A 16,414-nucleotide genomic window follows, 5' to 3' on the forward strand; every position below is an offset into this window, starting at 1 on the left:
TAGTCCTTGTTATAGCCACTAGAGTCACAGAGTACAGTATCAGAAAGCTAAATAGCACAATGTTTGCTACAGACAGATAACAGACTAAGGTAGCACTTTAGTACGGGAGATTTCCCCTCTAAGGGGTATATTTACTAAACTGTGGGTTTGAAAAAGTGAAGATGTTGCCTGTAGCAACCAATCAGATTCTAGCTGTCATTTATTTAGTACATTCTACAAAATGACAGCTAGAATCTGATCGGTTGCTGTAGGCAATATCTCCACTTTTTCAAAATTACAGTTTAGTAAATATACTCCTAAAGCCTCATACAGTTATTTTAAAGTATATAACATGCATTCTTAAATACGATTAAATGTGCTTTTATGCTGATTGTGCAAAACATAATGTAAGTGAATAGACCTGCGCCCACATGCTCCATGACAAGCATTCACTTCACTTTGCATTACTTCATGTCAGTTTCGAATTTGTCTGGGGCATTCTGGAGCACTCAGTAAAAATACCTTGTAGTTCTATGGGAATGCTTATTAAGTACACAGTACAGTATAATACAGAGAAGCATTGCTGAGATTCAAATGCACTTTGAGTGCTCTGTTAAAAGCAAGGACAAAGTAGAAGGTTTTCTCCATGCTTTTAGTAGCCTTGTTTTTCAACGCTGTCTCTATGAGCCTGGAAGTCATTACATGTACCAATACCTTGTGTATGAAATTCCTCCCATTCCTACTGCCTTGTAAGCTCACTTGGGGACAGATTCCTCAATACTTAGCATTTCAGTCTGGTTTTTACCTGTAAATACTTCAAGTCCCTATTACTACTCTGTAAACTGGTGTGACATAAATAAAAATACAATAATAATTAGTGCTTGGAGTAGAGATAGCTAGGCAAGGAGTTGTTCTCCAGCTGTAGTGGAAGGACTGACATGGTCTGCTGGTACTTGCAGTTCCACAACATCTGCAGATCTACAGTTTGCCTAAGTCTGGTTAAGAATGAGAATCCACGTTGTATCAGAGACAAGAAAAACACAATGATGTCATAATCTCTCCTACAAAAAAAGCGTTAAATTACTCATATGTTCATACTATTACTGTAAATATTTGCTATTTTTTTCAGCTCTAAGTAAACAAAGCAATTCTACTATCGCAGAAAGGCTACTGCCGTCCTCTCTCACAGCCCCCCGGCTGTGGGTGCATTGCATGCATGCGTCTTGTGGGTTTGCCTTTTTGATGCAGCAGTTACATAATAACAGGCAATGGGTGTCATCTATCAAATTATAGTGACCACTCACACCCAGGAGACTTGTCCTCAGATGCTACCGTATGGCTGGCTGCGTGGAGAACCTATCCTCTGTCTCCTAGAGACGGACAGAATTTTTTTTTGCAAAAGGCACCATCTCTGCCCCCACCTCACAGACAGAACCTGAGTTCTATTCTGTGCTTGGCAGAACATTCGATGTGGTGGCCAATCAGGGGCTGCAGACGTCACCGGGGCTCTTTTCTCCCCACTGTCTTCTTGCCCAGCCGACTGCAGTTGCTTACAGAGTGCAGCTCCATTAGAACAGCTCTATTGATTTCTCAATCGCACTGCAGCAACAGACAGGGAGACAGGAGGACCCGGCAGCAGCAAAGGAGCTTAGGGGGGAAACATTTAATTCGTGCTACTGACGAATGTCCTACTTACTTGCAATATGATAAAAAAACATATATATATATATTTGTACATTTATATGGAGTTGGCCGATAGGGAGTGATTGCTGAGGATAATATTGCTCAAGCTATGGGCTGAGACATACAGTATGGTAATATGGGGCATGCTCAGTGAGGGCACTGCAGGATAGAGATGTGGCTGAGGCTGTTGGTTTAGGAAAGGTGATTAGGATATGTATGTGTGTGTGTGTGTATGTGTGTGTGTGTATGTGTGTCCTAGTCACATTTATAAGCAGCCATGGTAGTTATATAGTTTATGTACAATATATATATATATATATATATATATATATATATATATATATATATATATATATATATATATTTATATATAAAATTTGTTTTTTATCTTTCATGATAAACAAAGAAGAATAGGAGTCTGCTATCTGCAGGGCTATAAGGTTGGTAAGATACACGTATGTTTTGCTGCCCTAGAAGAGTGTCTGCATTGTTCTTTGCTGCTGCAATGAGCGAAATAAAACCTGGTCTTTTGGTGCATGCTGCTCCTCAAGCTTGTATTACAGAGTATGTGCTTGAATACAACATACAGAAATGTTAATGACACAACTGACAATATATATATATATATATATATATATATATATATATATATATATATATATAATGTGTGTGTGTGTGTGTATATGTATATATATATATATATATATATATATATATATATATATATATATACATATATTATATGTATGTGTATGTATGACACAGAGTAAAAATACTTCATCTCATCATAGTCTAGTATGGCATTTCATGTTCCATGCTTTCTGACATGACCCATGCTTTTTGCTGTCCCAGAATACCGTGGAAATGGTGCAGGCACTGTGGGTTAGTAAGAGATGTCTAGGCGTTAAGCCATTATTAGTAAAAGCTATATTGAGCATTCTTGCCAGACAGGCAGAAAGGCTGAACTCTAAGTCCGCCCAGACATGTGCCCTGTCATTTTCGTTTTAATCAGTCTGCTCAGGATGGCTGCTGATTCATTTTGCAGGACAGCCCCCTGGGAGCCTAGGTGAAAGCTTGAGGCGAGCTGCTCCTGCCTCATTGCAGTATTCCACATCAGAGAGACTGAAAGCAGGTCGAGGAGGAGAGGATAGGCAGGGATAGCTAGTCAATGAGCATATCAGACTGCAGACCCAGAGCTGCACAATATCATTACACAGAGTAACTCTTTCATTGCCACACGGAGAAGAGACACTGCTGGATTTCTGGCCAGTCTGTCTGCTTAATGTGTCTAATGCCGTTCATTTTTGCAAGCAGAAAAAAAAATCAAACATCACTTGAAGAAAATAAGACATAAATCAGTCAATCAGTAATCTGCCAGCCAGACAACATACAAGTAGCATGAACATCCTTGTACCCAGACCAAAATACACCTTAATATGCACTATATCCAAGCTCAAGAGCCTCCACACATTTAGCACAAAGCAAACCTGAAATATACTTTTGCTCATATGTTTTCATTATGCTCCCATGAAACACAAGGGGTTAAAAAAAATAACACTCCCCCCCCCCCTGTGCAAAAGGTGAAAATATATCACATTCAAGTGTAGCCTGAACAAATAATGGGTATGGGTGGTATACCTGATTTAGCAGGAGACTTTGATTCGTGGGATTGACAACCTTATTATGCAGCCAGCTTATTATTGATATTATTCTACTCTCGGTTGCTATGGCCACCTTGCGAGAGACATTCAATTTTCTCTCTTCCATCATCATTATCTATGAGGCCATCTGTTGTGGAAAATGAATTCAGCCTCATTTGCATGACTGATAAGCATTTTTTTTTTATCTATTTAACAGAAGGTCATATGCCGGGGATTTAGAGCTGGTGAAAAAAAAAAAAAAGTGAAAAAAGCCTATAGAGAGCATGAGTGGGAGTGCGTGCATTAGAGGATGTGTGTGGAACTGAAGCAGATCCCTTAGGCCTGCTAGCCTATCGTACCGCATTTGTCATTCCTGCCAGGGCGACATTTTTCCCCTAAGCTTCTGCACAGTAAAGAGAGAGGCACACACACAGGACGAAAAGAGGGAGAGACAGAGATTTTTCCTGTTGCCTTCTAGAAGCTGTTTTTTTTTTTTTTACTGAGTATCGGTGGGTGTCATTTTACTCTTCTTACAGGAATATGGGTTCCTAGCTCAGATATCTGTGGAGGTAAAGCAACAGTATTATTGTGGTATTCTCATTTCTAACCATTACTTTATATTTTTTTTTTGTTAAGTTAGAGGAAAGCATTGTAAATGGTGGCTTGTGCTCTACTTGTATCGTAGCTAACTTTTGATGTCATAATTCATCTCTCTTGTTCCATGCTGAGTTTGTGTTCGTGCGTGCAGGCATAGGATGTTTTGTCTTGTTGAGGTTTTTTTTAACTAAACCTGCAGTGCAGAACAGAAGTTTGGATTGTACCAAAGTCCGATGATCTATTTATATTTTAAAAATCAATCTCATAGTCAGTAGTCATCTTAATATATATTTTTATAGAATATGTGTGTGTGTATATATATATATATATATATATATATATATATATATATATATATATATATATATATGTGTGTGTATGAGTGTGTCATGCATGTCAGATATGAAATGTGAAGTTAAATAAACTTTTTAGAGATTTAGTTGAGTGAGTTTATTTCAATCTGTGGTGTTAGGTGATAAGCATATTTGAATGCATTGCTTTTGGAGTTAGTAATATGGTATCGCAATTAAGTACTTTTTATTTTCTGTATCAGTTTTTTAAGGTAGGTGTATCATTTTATGGAGGATATTGAAGAAGTGATTGAGGGATATATCTAAGGTTACTTTTTGTATCGACCAATGGTAGCTGGGGAAAACATGTCATCTTAAACTTATAATGAAGACTGATGGATTCATTGACTCAATCAATCAAACTGGATAGGGAGCTACTTTACTATCTGATTTTAGGAGATTAGGACTTGAATCCTAAATATTTGTTATTTTCTATTTCACTTGATATTTTAGAACCCCAAGGACTTTATGTTTAGTTAGAGATATGCTTTTATTATATCACTGTAGGTATACGTTGCATAGTTCTAGCACACAGTATGTATGACTTCTTCATAATTCAATAAATACATAACAATAAAGCTTGAAAAGTATTGCACCAATATAAGGTCATCTATTGCATCTTGAATTATTGCAAATTAGTATATTGGAAGCATAGAATTTTATACCCGTGTATTTGATACAGCTCTCCTCTATAGATTCAGTTCTGTCACATATGAGGACAATGGTTTGTAATGTGGCATGCATCTTGAAATAATATAGTAGCATGGTTAAATATGCCAGCGTGACAGGGATAAAACAGTGCATGTTCGAATCACCCCTCCAAAAAAAAGTTAATTACCAAGCTTAGATTCCTCCTTGTGCCACCCTGACATTTGACTGCTGCTAATTCACTGATTAATCTCATTAATGTGATTATAGTAGGATTTGGAGTTGGCTGCCATTGTTCCGTAGACACTGCCATTCACACTGAGAGACTGCCACCTCTATGTATTTGCTGGGGTTTCCCCCTCCCCCCCCCCTCCTGTCTACTTTGTTAGTCTGTGGTGTGGTTTCCTGACTTTCTCTGTTTCAGCACTAGGAGCTGTCCAGTGCTGATAGCAAACACAGTCAGGGATAACTTTGTACCAAGCAATATGTACAAGATATTCCTCCTACCTTCACAACTACCTTCAGCTCTTTATGTACATTGAGCTTCATCCAGACAATTGCCATTAGCTTGAAGTTTTAACGACGTTAATGCACACTAATTGGCTGAATAGCTCTTTTTAACATTTATATCACATATCTCGTTAATTACTGTTTATATCTTGAATTAGATTTGACAGTAAATACAGTTTGCTTTCTGCTTGCATGTTTTCAGTTAACCTTTAAACATAGGACTTGTAATAACACAAGCTGGGTCATTTATATTATAATATTTTAATGGAGAGATGGCACAAAAATGTATTTGAAACTTTCACTAGCCAGTCCATCAGTCAAGTACCACAGCCACACAATCAGATAACACAGGCTGTGTACTTGGACTATAGAATGCTTCATGCAGCTATAGTCAAAAAGGGAGTACACCTTGAGTCATTATATTTGTATGCCTTTGATTTTAATTTTGGTATGTATTGTTGAAATCTTCCCTATATTATTCTGTGTAAATGTCACCCTCTTGTCACCCCCTCTTCTCTCACCCCCTCTAAGCAAACATGATATAGATTATTTTTTATTGATCTCATAGTTTATTATTTTTTTTTTACTAACTTTCCACGATGTTTACACATTTTTTTTAATCAAACTGCCATGTCTATTTTATCCATGTTGTTTGTGTAATCCCTCCCCTTGCATTTTGTCATGACATATTCCCACGTCTTTTTTTCTCCTCCTTCCATAGCTTTTGATCTTACCCCTTTTCTCTGACTTCCCGTTGGTTATAATGAGCGCTTACTTTACTGTTATTTTTATGACACACCTATCTGTTGACGTTTTCAGAAACAGGTCACAAGCTGTTTAGTCACACTGTGCTCATTGAGTCATATGGGCAAATTAAATTACACTTCAGTCTTTATTAAGATGAGTCTTCTGGTAAATGGAATTTATTTTATAAGTCTACAGATCAGAGGTCGTCAACCTGTGGCTCTTCCTGCTTTTGTTGGACTGCTAGTCACATTGTACCCTGCATTGTATGCTGGGAGTTGTAGTATGTGTCTGCTTATTTGTTCTGTCACTACAAACACATATGTTTATTTTCTTATTGGTTGGGATCCATAAATGTTGATGTCCCAGATGGTCTTCCTTTTGAAGATTGTAACACCTTTTAATTGGAAGAGAAGTAAAATATATTGTTGCAGAGAAAATTGTCTCTTTATCCACTTGTAAAGTTGGTAGTTGTAATCTGTTAGGTGGCTGTAGGTGAATTTTGTGTTATATAAAATATTTTATAAAGATATCACCCAGCACTCAAATGTCATCATATTACAGTGTATTATCTAGTTCGGACAACATCACTTGCACCTAACATATGGGATTGTTATCATCAGTCAACATCTGCCTTAGCCTGTCAGTGACTGTCTGCAGCTAATGATGTTTGTAAGTGTGAAACAATTTCTATGCCCTGGGTTACTTAGTCACAGTATAGATTCTAGGGCAGCTGATGTTTTCTTATTATTAGAGAAACAGGGAAAGTAAATATGTCTCATATGGAACAGCAGAGATCCTGAGATGCGTAAGGTTTTGTAATTTGACGGAATGTAAGCGATTGGCTATGGAACCACACAATGTGACTTAATCACAGTCATGTTTTCTGCTTCCAGACAGATTACATAAGTTATATTAGGCGTCCCCTATCTTCTCTTGCCAAGAAGTTCTGAGAAGCTCCCAGCTGTGCTCCCCTCAATCGCAGTATATTTATATAGGATGCGGAGTGATGTGTTAATCTTAACGCTTTCATATAGAGTTCAGTATATTGTAGACAGATTGAAAAATCCACTAAAAAAAATCAACACTGCCATCAAACCAAACATATAAAAATTATTTAAAATGAAGTATTGATAAAATAAGGTGAGTATTGCAATTGTATGACGTGTAAACATCAGTCATTTCTTTCTCATTACCTTCTATTAGCAATATTTGTTATATAAACACATTAACATTTTTTTTGCCTTGGGGATCACTGTTAGGAAGCAAAAATAATAGCAGACAGTTTCAGCATGCTCTGGTGTGAGTTCCCATCTATTACAATATATACAGCACTGCACACGTTACACAGTCTGCTCTAGAGATTTAGGGGCCTGTGGGTACAATGTTAAAGCATACAGTACATCCCTATACTTGTCTGACTGTGCTGAGCAGCCCAATAAGCAAGAGAGTTGGAGATCATTTGTTTAATCCAGAGCCAGACCTGGCAAAATATACAGCTCAGCATCCAAGTGTACCCACACATAGAAATTGGGGAATGGACATGTTTTGCTCTGCTCAGAGGATGTCAGACTGAGACAGGGTAAGTCAGCAGTATGCTACTTATGCTATTCTGCAGCAGTAATATGGTCTCTGAGGGAGTTGGTGCTTCATGCATACTACACAGCTAAAGCTTTCTAGCCCATTGCTTCACAGACTGTCTGCCGCTTCATAATAGAGGATACAGTTGATGTTTCAGATCCAGCCGTGCACACATGCCCATTCATTCTCGGCATTTAGTGGTGTCATCCTATTAATATCTATTTTTGACTTCAGGTCCATTGCTTTCTTGCCTGAAAACATCATTACTATTGTCCATGTGGCACAATAATTAGCATACAGATGAGAAGTGATCTCGTCTCTGAGCATCAGCTGAAGGAAGAGAGAGGGAAGAGGTGCGGTGGAAAGTTGATTGGATGAATGAAGAGGAATGGTGGGCGTTCAAATGCATTAGAAGAGTTTAGTTGTCATGGAAGAGGTTTGTCAATTTTCTTGGTGCATTTGCTAAGTGGGGAACCGGGGGTCTCTGCTTCCAGACTGATGGCTTATCACATCACGGCCTACTAAAAGTGGCAGATTTGGACTTTTCTTACCTAATAATTTACCTGCGCAGCCTGGTGTGTCCATTCTCATTACATTCCCCACGCAGGTAAATATACCTTTTGTCTGTTGCTTGCTTAATGTCAAAAGTCACTTTGATGGTGTATCTGATTAAATATGTATTTTTTGTAGATTATGTATCTGTCGGCATGTAAAAGTAACTTTCATGTATCATATAACTTTCAGCTCATTGATACAGTGCAGTTGATTCCTTCTGGCGATTTACACAGAAACTAGTGAACCCAGCAGCAAAGTGTACAGGAGCTAAAATTAGATGGCAATGGCTGATTTTTTTTTTTTTTTTTGTCTAGACAATAGAACTTGCAAGGCATTTTTGTCATTGTAAATAGCTGCAAATTGACAGTCATTTAATCATCACAGGCTAATTAAGGTAGATTTTACACAGACAATTTCATCTCCTGGTTTGACAAACAGACAAAAAATGAAAACTGTTTTCTCTTTTGCAGTCAGTAATCTCTACTTGTTATTTATCTATCAAACTGTTTATTATATGTACTCGGATGTATAGAATGAAATATTCTATAGCTTATTGCGGTTATAACAATATGTTTGTTGAATACTGTGTTGGAGTATGATATGGTCTAGTTCTCTTCTACAGTAGTCTTCACATGCAGACATCTTTACACTCACTGACCTAATTTAAAAGTCCTGCATGTTTTAGAGAAGTAGCGGATTTCTAACTTGTTTCATAGATTGATGGAGAGATAGATAGATAATAGAGAGATAGATAGATAGATAGCCTTGATCTAGAAAGATTATCATATGACATATTTGATACAGATAGATACATAAAAAGATATATATATATATATATATATATATATATATATATATATATATATATATATATATATATCTCTGTAAATATTGTTCAGATATTTTCATGTATGTAAAGGTAAACTGGTATTTCACCCATATACCATGTCTGATAAGATTTCCCATGTACCAGACACCACACTACAGTATAAGACATGCAGGAACAATTACATGATGTGTGCATTCCCAGTCTGCCAGTAACTTGTCCTTTGGCTCTATACCTTATCTCTAAGCATTTCTGCCATCTCCCTGAGTGCTGAATGATCTGTATCAAAAGTCCCTATTTTATTTTTACATCATTAACCGATGATATATTGTGAATGACAGCCATTAGCATCCTCCTAGTACTAGTAGGAGTTTTACATAATAATAATAATAATAATATGCAATCCCTACGCCTGTACATTCTCTGCATAAAAGTTCCATAGTGAGACTAAAACTGGCACACAGACGTAACAAAGGGTAGGAACAAAGACGTAGTCACTTTACTAGACCGTGGCTCTAGTGAATCCCTGTGACACCCGAGAAAAGAACACAGCACCAGTGGTTTGTCCTTTCTGTAGAGGAAGGGGTTAATTCCGGTCCTTTAGGAGACGTAGGAATTCTCTATCTGTTTAATGTAAGCAAATTAGTATTCGTAGGTCTTTATGTGAACACTGATTTTTTCTGCTGTAATCTTACCACCAGCCCAGACTTATGCTGGAGAATGATGCTGTCAGAAGTAGGTGGATGTTTATGTAGTATTTGAAGTCCATGTGTTTATCTCTCAGGTTATTTATCATGAAACTTTGTGCAGCCAGTTAGCTGCTGGTCCTTGCTGGCATTGCAGCACCAATGGATTAAAATTCCACACAGACTTCTAGATACTGCATTGAGTCTGGTTCCTGTGTTCACACTGTCTGTTCCATGAAAGACATCTATTTCTAAATGAAATACTTATTCACCTAGAAGCATAAGCTCCCTCTTATCAGCATCACTTGTTAAAAGAAAACTTCAGATATTATATACGGTACGTTTGTGATAGTTGATCACAGCATGGAGTGGCTGGCTGCATTATACCACCTTTTCTATTGTGTGAAAGCTTGATTTCATTGTATTATATATCCTATGTTGGATTGGCCTAAATGAATCCAAACATTACATAGTAAGAGTAGTAGAAAGGGCTGCATAATTTAGGGTCAGATGGGCAATTCAGTGGTTCAGTAAATCTTATATTTCATTTGTACATTTCTGCTAGGAATATGGAAAATATTCACTGCCTTAGACCAATGCCAGGTAACCTGGTTTAAGAAATAATCAGGGTTGCAGGCAACCCACAGAGAGCTATTAAATCAAGAGTCTGCCATGGTAGACTGAGAACAGGGAATGAAATCAATACTCTATCTGCCAACAGACCCTTTGCTGCGTTGAAATTCCCACCTGCTTTATGCATCTGGGCAATTGGCTATTGCTAAAGAAACACACTCTTCTGTCTGCAGCCCTGTCTGCCGCAGATTTGCAGAGCAGTGTGTTTATTTGCAATTTAACACCTCCAGGATTAATGTTCACTATTTAGAAATAAATTAAAGATTGTTTAAATATAGGATCTTGACATCAAAAATGCAACTTTAATTGGGCATCTGTTTTCAGCCTCAATCTGCAACAATCTATTTTAGTCATTCTGCAGTCTTGCTGTTTATTAACTCATAGGCTGCTGGGTTTGATTAAATACACAGGTCGTTCTTGTCTTTATAATAAGCACCTTGTGAAGGATATTTGTATATCTGGAAGGGAGAGGAGAAAACAGTTGGTTCAGCTTCTTACTTTGTTATCAAAGGCTTTGGCTTGTGCTCTAAGGTTTGTGTAACTGTTGTCTACACAATAGAAACTGGACTTCACTTTTTTCACTATGTACAACGTAATTATTAGAAACAGAAATATTGTTTGCTATGTTTACCTCTTCATGTACATTACTGGGGAAATTCGCTCTGGCATGTTAACTTCAAACACCAGGGGTGGGCAATAGGAAGTCAAGGGGTCACATACAGTCCTCGATATTACCACCTGTGGCCCTCTTAACAAGACATCATTATCACCTTGACACTTTTTTTTACTCTATTTTGAGTTCAAAGTCTATGGGGTAAATGTATCAAGCGGGTTTGAAGAAGTGGAGATGTTGCCTATAGCAACCAATCCGATTCTACTTATCATTTAGTACATTCTATAAAATAACAGCTAGAATATGATTGGTTGCTACAGGCAACATCTCCACTTTTTCAAACCCGCAGCTTGATAAATCTACCACTAAGCACATTCATTCCCACAACCTGTCCATCCATTATTTGGTTATAGATACTTATTGCACATTATGCTGCTCACTTATGAAACATTTCTTATTATATCACAACATGTTCCAGTCTACAACTATTATTCTTCAATGCAAAAGGTGTATTATTTGTGGGTATCAGGTAGGTGAGAAAAATGCTACCATTCTAGCTGTCCAATCTGCATGTATGGGCTATGGAACTGGAAACAGGTGGCACTAGTAACCCCGTCATTTGGTGCAGTTGGTACTTTGTAATTCGGCATGGATCTTTTGGCAACTGAGGGCCACAGATGGTTAACCCCTATTATACCACTGTTTTACAATGTGAAGGTCACGACAATATAATCGTCAACATGTGTTAGCTGACATTATTCCCTTGCCCGGGATGTAGTTGTCAGCTATTTCTGACATTGCCAGGCATTTACACAGCACATGCGGAGGAGCGTGTCTTTATATATGTAGGTATGCCTGCTTTTTATGTATACAGGTGTATGCGCCTTTGGGCCAAGTTCATGTTCATATGTGCGTTCTGTAATCATCATCATCATCACCATTTATTTATATAGTGCCACTGATTCCGCAGCGCTGTACAGAGAACTCGCTCACATCAGTCCCTGCCTTATTGGAGCTTACAGTCTATATTCCCTCACATAATGATCATTGCAGCTTTAAAGGTGGAGCTCAAAAGCAATAGGAATCACTTTGCATTGTTGCAGAGGGTGGGGGACAGCTATCTTGGTCGCACTCAGGTACTGTTCTGTGGAGTTATTCACCGGTATGTTTTGGATTGTGTGGGAGAAAAAAAAATAGCACCCAGAGTAAACTAATGAACAATAAGCTCCAATCAGATAGAGCCATTGTAGGAATCAAACCCATGACCTTAAGGCTGTGAGACAGCCATGCTAACCACTGTGCCACCTTCATCCCAGTGATGTTATGTTATATTGAATAAGTATGTATTTAAACCACCTTAGATTTTCCTTATCGTCTTGCTCTGTGCTCATATCTACTATGTAAGGTAATATATACTGTGAGTGCTTCCTGTGTGTTGTTCTATATGTAGTATATGCAGTATTGTGACAAATGTCCACAGAAATGTAACGCAAATGCTTGCAATTATGTATGACTGATATGTGTTAAGCACTTTAGTACCAAGCACCACTCTAACATCATTCTCACCATTGAATGATAATCCGGTGCACATAAATGGTTAAATAACTGGTATGGAAAGCAATGTACAAGCTATACTGGTTTTAATGTCATACAAAGAATGCCCAGATCATCATTTGCATTTGTATATTTCTATAAAAATGTACTTCAAGTAAACAAATAGTTGTGTTTCCCTCTGCAGCTTGCTTAATGTAAATTTCAGTTACAACTGGCTAATTTGAAGGATTGAATTTGGTTTATATGTTACTATCAGTTGATCCAGTCGATACTGCTGTTGCATACAATACTACTGCAATGCATGTTTTTGTTTTCAGTCAGTGATTTGCTATGGGTGAGGAACATTGATAGAAATATGGCAGTGTGTAGCAAGCTTATAAATGATTTTCTGGATGAGATGAGCTGTTTTGAAATGTGACAAAATACCAAATACTACTGTTAAGCTCAGCATCCCTTACAAAACAATAAAACATGATTTGCTGAGTAAAACAAGGCTACTGTTATGTAGCAAAGATTAAGGCTTGATAATAATAATAATAATATTAATACACATTTTTCATGCTAATTAGGCAACTAATTGGTACCATTCTAGAGTCTGGAAACATTTGAAAGAATAAGAAATATGTAGGTTTATTAAAACAAAGCAGAAAAGAAAAGAAACCCCCCAAAACAAGCCGTGGTATTCTGTATTAATCTATAGTATGACCCTATTCAATGAAAGTATAAACATGTGTGTCTTTGCAGATGTCTTTAATTCCTTTAGTACGTATAGATTTGAGTCTAAATAACCTATTTGAGAAATGTTTGTGTCTGTGCATGTACATGTACGTGTATGTGTGTTTATTTTCAAGTATGATGACTTTTTTTTTTTTTTTTTTAAATCCTAACGCTCTCCTGCATTGTTTAGTACCAACAGTGTATCCCTTGAGAAATAAACACCCATAATGTGAAACAAGAAGTTTATTTGTACATCCTCACAGGACACACTAATACACATGTTTACAGAAATGATTCACACCACCTGTTCAGGCAGAGCACAGGCTAATGATGAAGACATTGTCTCTCTGTGTACCGTTATGTAATAAATATATCCGCAATACCCCAAAGGTGTATTATTATCACAATCATCCCGTCAGCATTTTTGTTTTAAAATCATTATATTTGCACTACTGTTTTATAATAGGTCATGGAATAACGTCCGGTCATTGTGAGTGCGCATTAAATTTGCACAAGGCTTGAAAGACGATTCTGCTTTACTCTAAATTTATAAAAAGTGATCACTACAAGCTTTGCTCCCTGTTACCTGTATTAAAGGGCCACTTCTCTAGGACCCCCATTCTGCACTTTTGATGTCCATGATAATATTGACCCCCCATAATGGAGGGCCCAATGGTGAGAAGGCCACAAGCTGTGTCCTCTGCCTTCTGCTTTCACCAGTGAGACGTTTCAGGTCAACAAGGAGGTTGTCCGACCACAACAGCTATTGCCGCTGGGATCTGTCTCCTCAGTGGCCTGAAGCTGATAGCAGAAAGTAGGGCTGGGAATGGACTTGGCTTTTGGTCTACAATCAGCCCTCTGTTATGGTGGCCCTATATGCTCATGGACTTAACAGCCAAGAGGTGGATGTTGCAGGCAAAGCAACCAGTAAACCAGCTAAGGAGGAGCAAGAGTGTTAGTGGTGACTATTTTCAGCACAAAGGTGGAATTATCCTTTAAAATTTACATACTCGCATTTGCATTTTATGCAACTCAATACATTAGCAAAACATACAACTGTTACATAGCATCAAATATCATGAAAATCTATTGTCTTACTGTGCAATGTCGGAGTCATGCTCATTCCCAAGTTTTCTGAGCTTGCAAGGTAGGGGAGCTGCGATGTAGAAGGAAGCCACCTGGGAGTCCAGCATGACTCCAACACTAAAGACAGAATACAGCAATTGCATATTGAGCTGGAATATATTATGCTCTCTCAAGCACAGGGAGTATAGGGGGACTTTTATTCTTTAACCACGTACATAAGGCACTAAGTAAAACATACTTCTTCACAACCCTAACAAGTGCTCTTTAAATACAAATACATTTGTCCAATTGTTCCAATATTTTTAAATAAAACTGATTGCTGAGTCTTGCCATTCTGTTACCACGATGCCCGATTTCCCCTGCCTCCTTATACATTTTCTCTTAGGTTTTTAGCTACATATACTTATACTTGCCTACGGTTCCTTCCTCGCTTTTGATAAAGGCTAGGAAAAATAAGAAATGGGCGTGGCAATTACACGATAAAGCCCCACCCACCTCAGTAAACATAATGGCAGGGTTATGATAAAGGAATTCCTATCATCATGCCCCTAGAACACTTTGTTTACTGAGGCGCTCTCCAGGAGAATTTCCTGCTCTCTCTGTAGAAGAGGAGGCCTCCCCCTAATACGGACGTCTTCCGAGCAATCCGGTAGAGTAGGCAACTATGCATATATTGTATATAATTTCCCGCCTTGATTATTGCAACCCCCTTCTTACCGGCCTTCCCCATTCCCATCTTGTCCCCCTCCGCTCTATACTCAATGCGGCTGCAAGACTCATCTTCCTTTCTCGCCGCTCCTCGTCTGCCTCCTCTCTCTGCTTTGCCCTACACTGGCTCCCCATTCCTTACAGAATCCTTTTCAAACTCCTGACCGTCACTTACAAGTCTCTCTCCCAGTCTACTGCCCCCTATATCTCTAACCTTCTCTCCATTCACACCCCTGCCTGCTCCCTGCGCTCGGGCAATGACCGTCGCCTCTCCACTCTGATCACCTCTTCCCACTCCAGAATCCAAGACTTCTCCCGTGCTGCCCCCCTTCACTGGAACGACCTCCCTCACTCCATCCGTCTTTCTCCAAATCTGTCCTCCTTCAAACGGGCACTCAAAACTCACCTGTTCCTAAAGGCCTACCAACCTTCCACCTAACCCCCTCATCTCCTCCGCCTGTTCTCCCCCTCTCTCCTCCCCCTCTCTCCTTCCAGCCCCCCTGTTCTCTCCCCACTTACTTCAACTTGCTCCCTGTGTGCCTGAGTTCTGCCTACCCTCCCTTAGGATGTAAGCTCATTTGAGCAGGGCCCTCTTCCCTTTGTTCCCCATACCTGTTCTTCTGCTCCGTCTTTACTGCATTAGCCTGCCTGGAGTCTCTGAATTTTTAGTATTTTTTGTTTACTGTTTGTAATGTTTCACCTTGTTTAGTCTACTGTTTGGGCTGTGTACGGCGCTGCGGAACTCTTGTGGCGCCTAACAAATAAAGGATAATAATAATAATAATGTTAGGCTTATGTGTGCTGTGCTCTGCTCACCCATGTTTATCATCACAGCATTTATTTTACCTCCATGTGTCCTTGCCCCCCTTTGTCATACTCCCACGACCTTGGACTCACATTTTTTCCATAATTAATCTTTAACAAGCACTCATGTACTTTAAAACTAATGCTGAAAATTGGAGATAAGATCATATTTTTTAAACCGATGAACATCTAGCTGTCTACACCTCTTCTGTACCAATGTTGTCCCAGATATCTGCACCACCTCACAGTTCACACCATTTTTTAATACCTCTCTCACAGTTTCTCATAGCGAAATGTCTCTGCCACTTCATATAAAAAAAACCCAAAAGTGACGTGTCTCTCGTCTGCGTGCTAAAGTGTGGAGGAAATCATTTTAAGCTTTCAAGGCCCCTTCATCTGCTAGATTACCAGGTCCTGGGTAATCTGCCAGAAGGAGAATACTTAGCGGTTTGAAATGTTTTCCTATGCAGTTAGATACCTCTCCTAAAACCTTTTTATTT

General features: G+C 38.6%; 1 protein-coding gene across 10 annotated transcripts in view; it reads left to right on the forward strand.

The window, feature by feature from the left end:
• Window positions 1-3,702: 3,702 nt before the first annotated feature.
• MYT1L (myelin transcription factor 1 like) overlaps window positions 3,703-16,414 on the forward strand; it is a 409,017-nt gene continuing 396,305 nt past the window's right edge. For 2 of the 10 annotated variants that reach the window (XM_075201503.1, XM_075201507.1), the window contains exon 1: window positions 7,563-7,733. The gene's annotated coding sequence lies outside the window, so the exon portion shown is untranslated. Of the gene's footprint in view, window positions 3,894-7,559; window positions 7,734-7,768; window positions 8,340-16,414 lie in introns of those variants that run through there. The other 8 variants (XM_075201506.1, XM_075201505.1, XM_075201512.1 and 5 more) reach the window with 8 other exon arrangements.

Source organism: Mixophyes fleayi, chromosome 3, assembly GCF_038048845.1.
Source record: "Mixophyes fleayi isolate aMixFle1 chromosome 3, aMixFle1.hap1, whole genome shotgun sequence".
Taxonomy (NCBI): Eukaryota; Metazoa; Chordata; class Amphibia; order Anura; family Limnodynastidae; genus Mixophyes; species Mixophyes fleayi.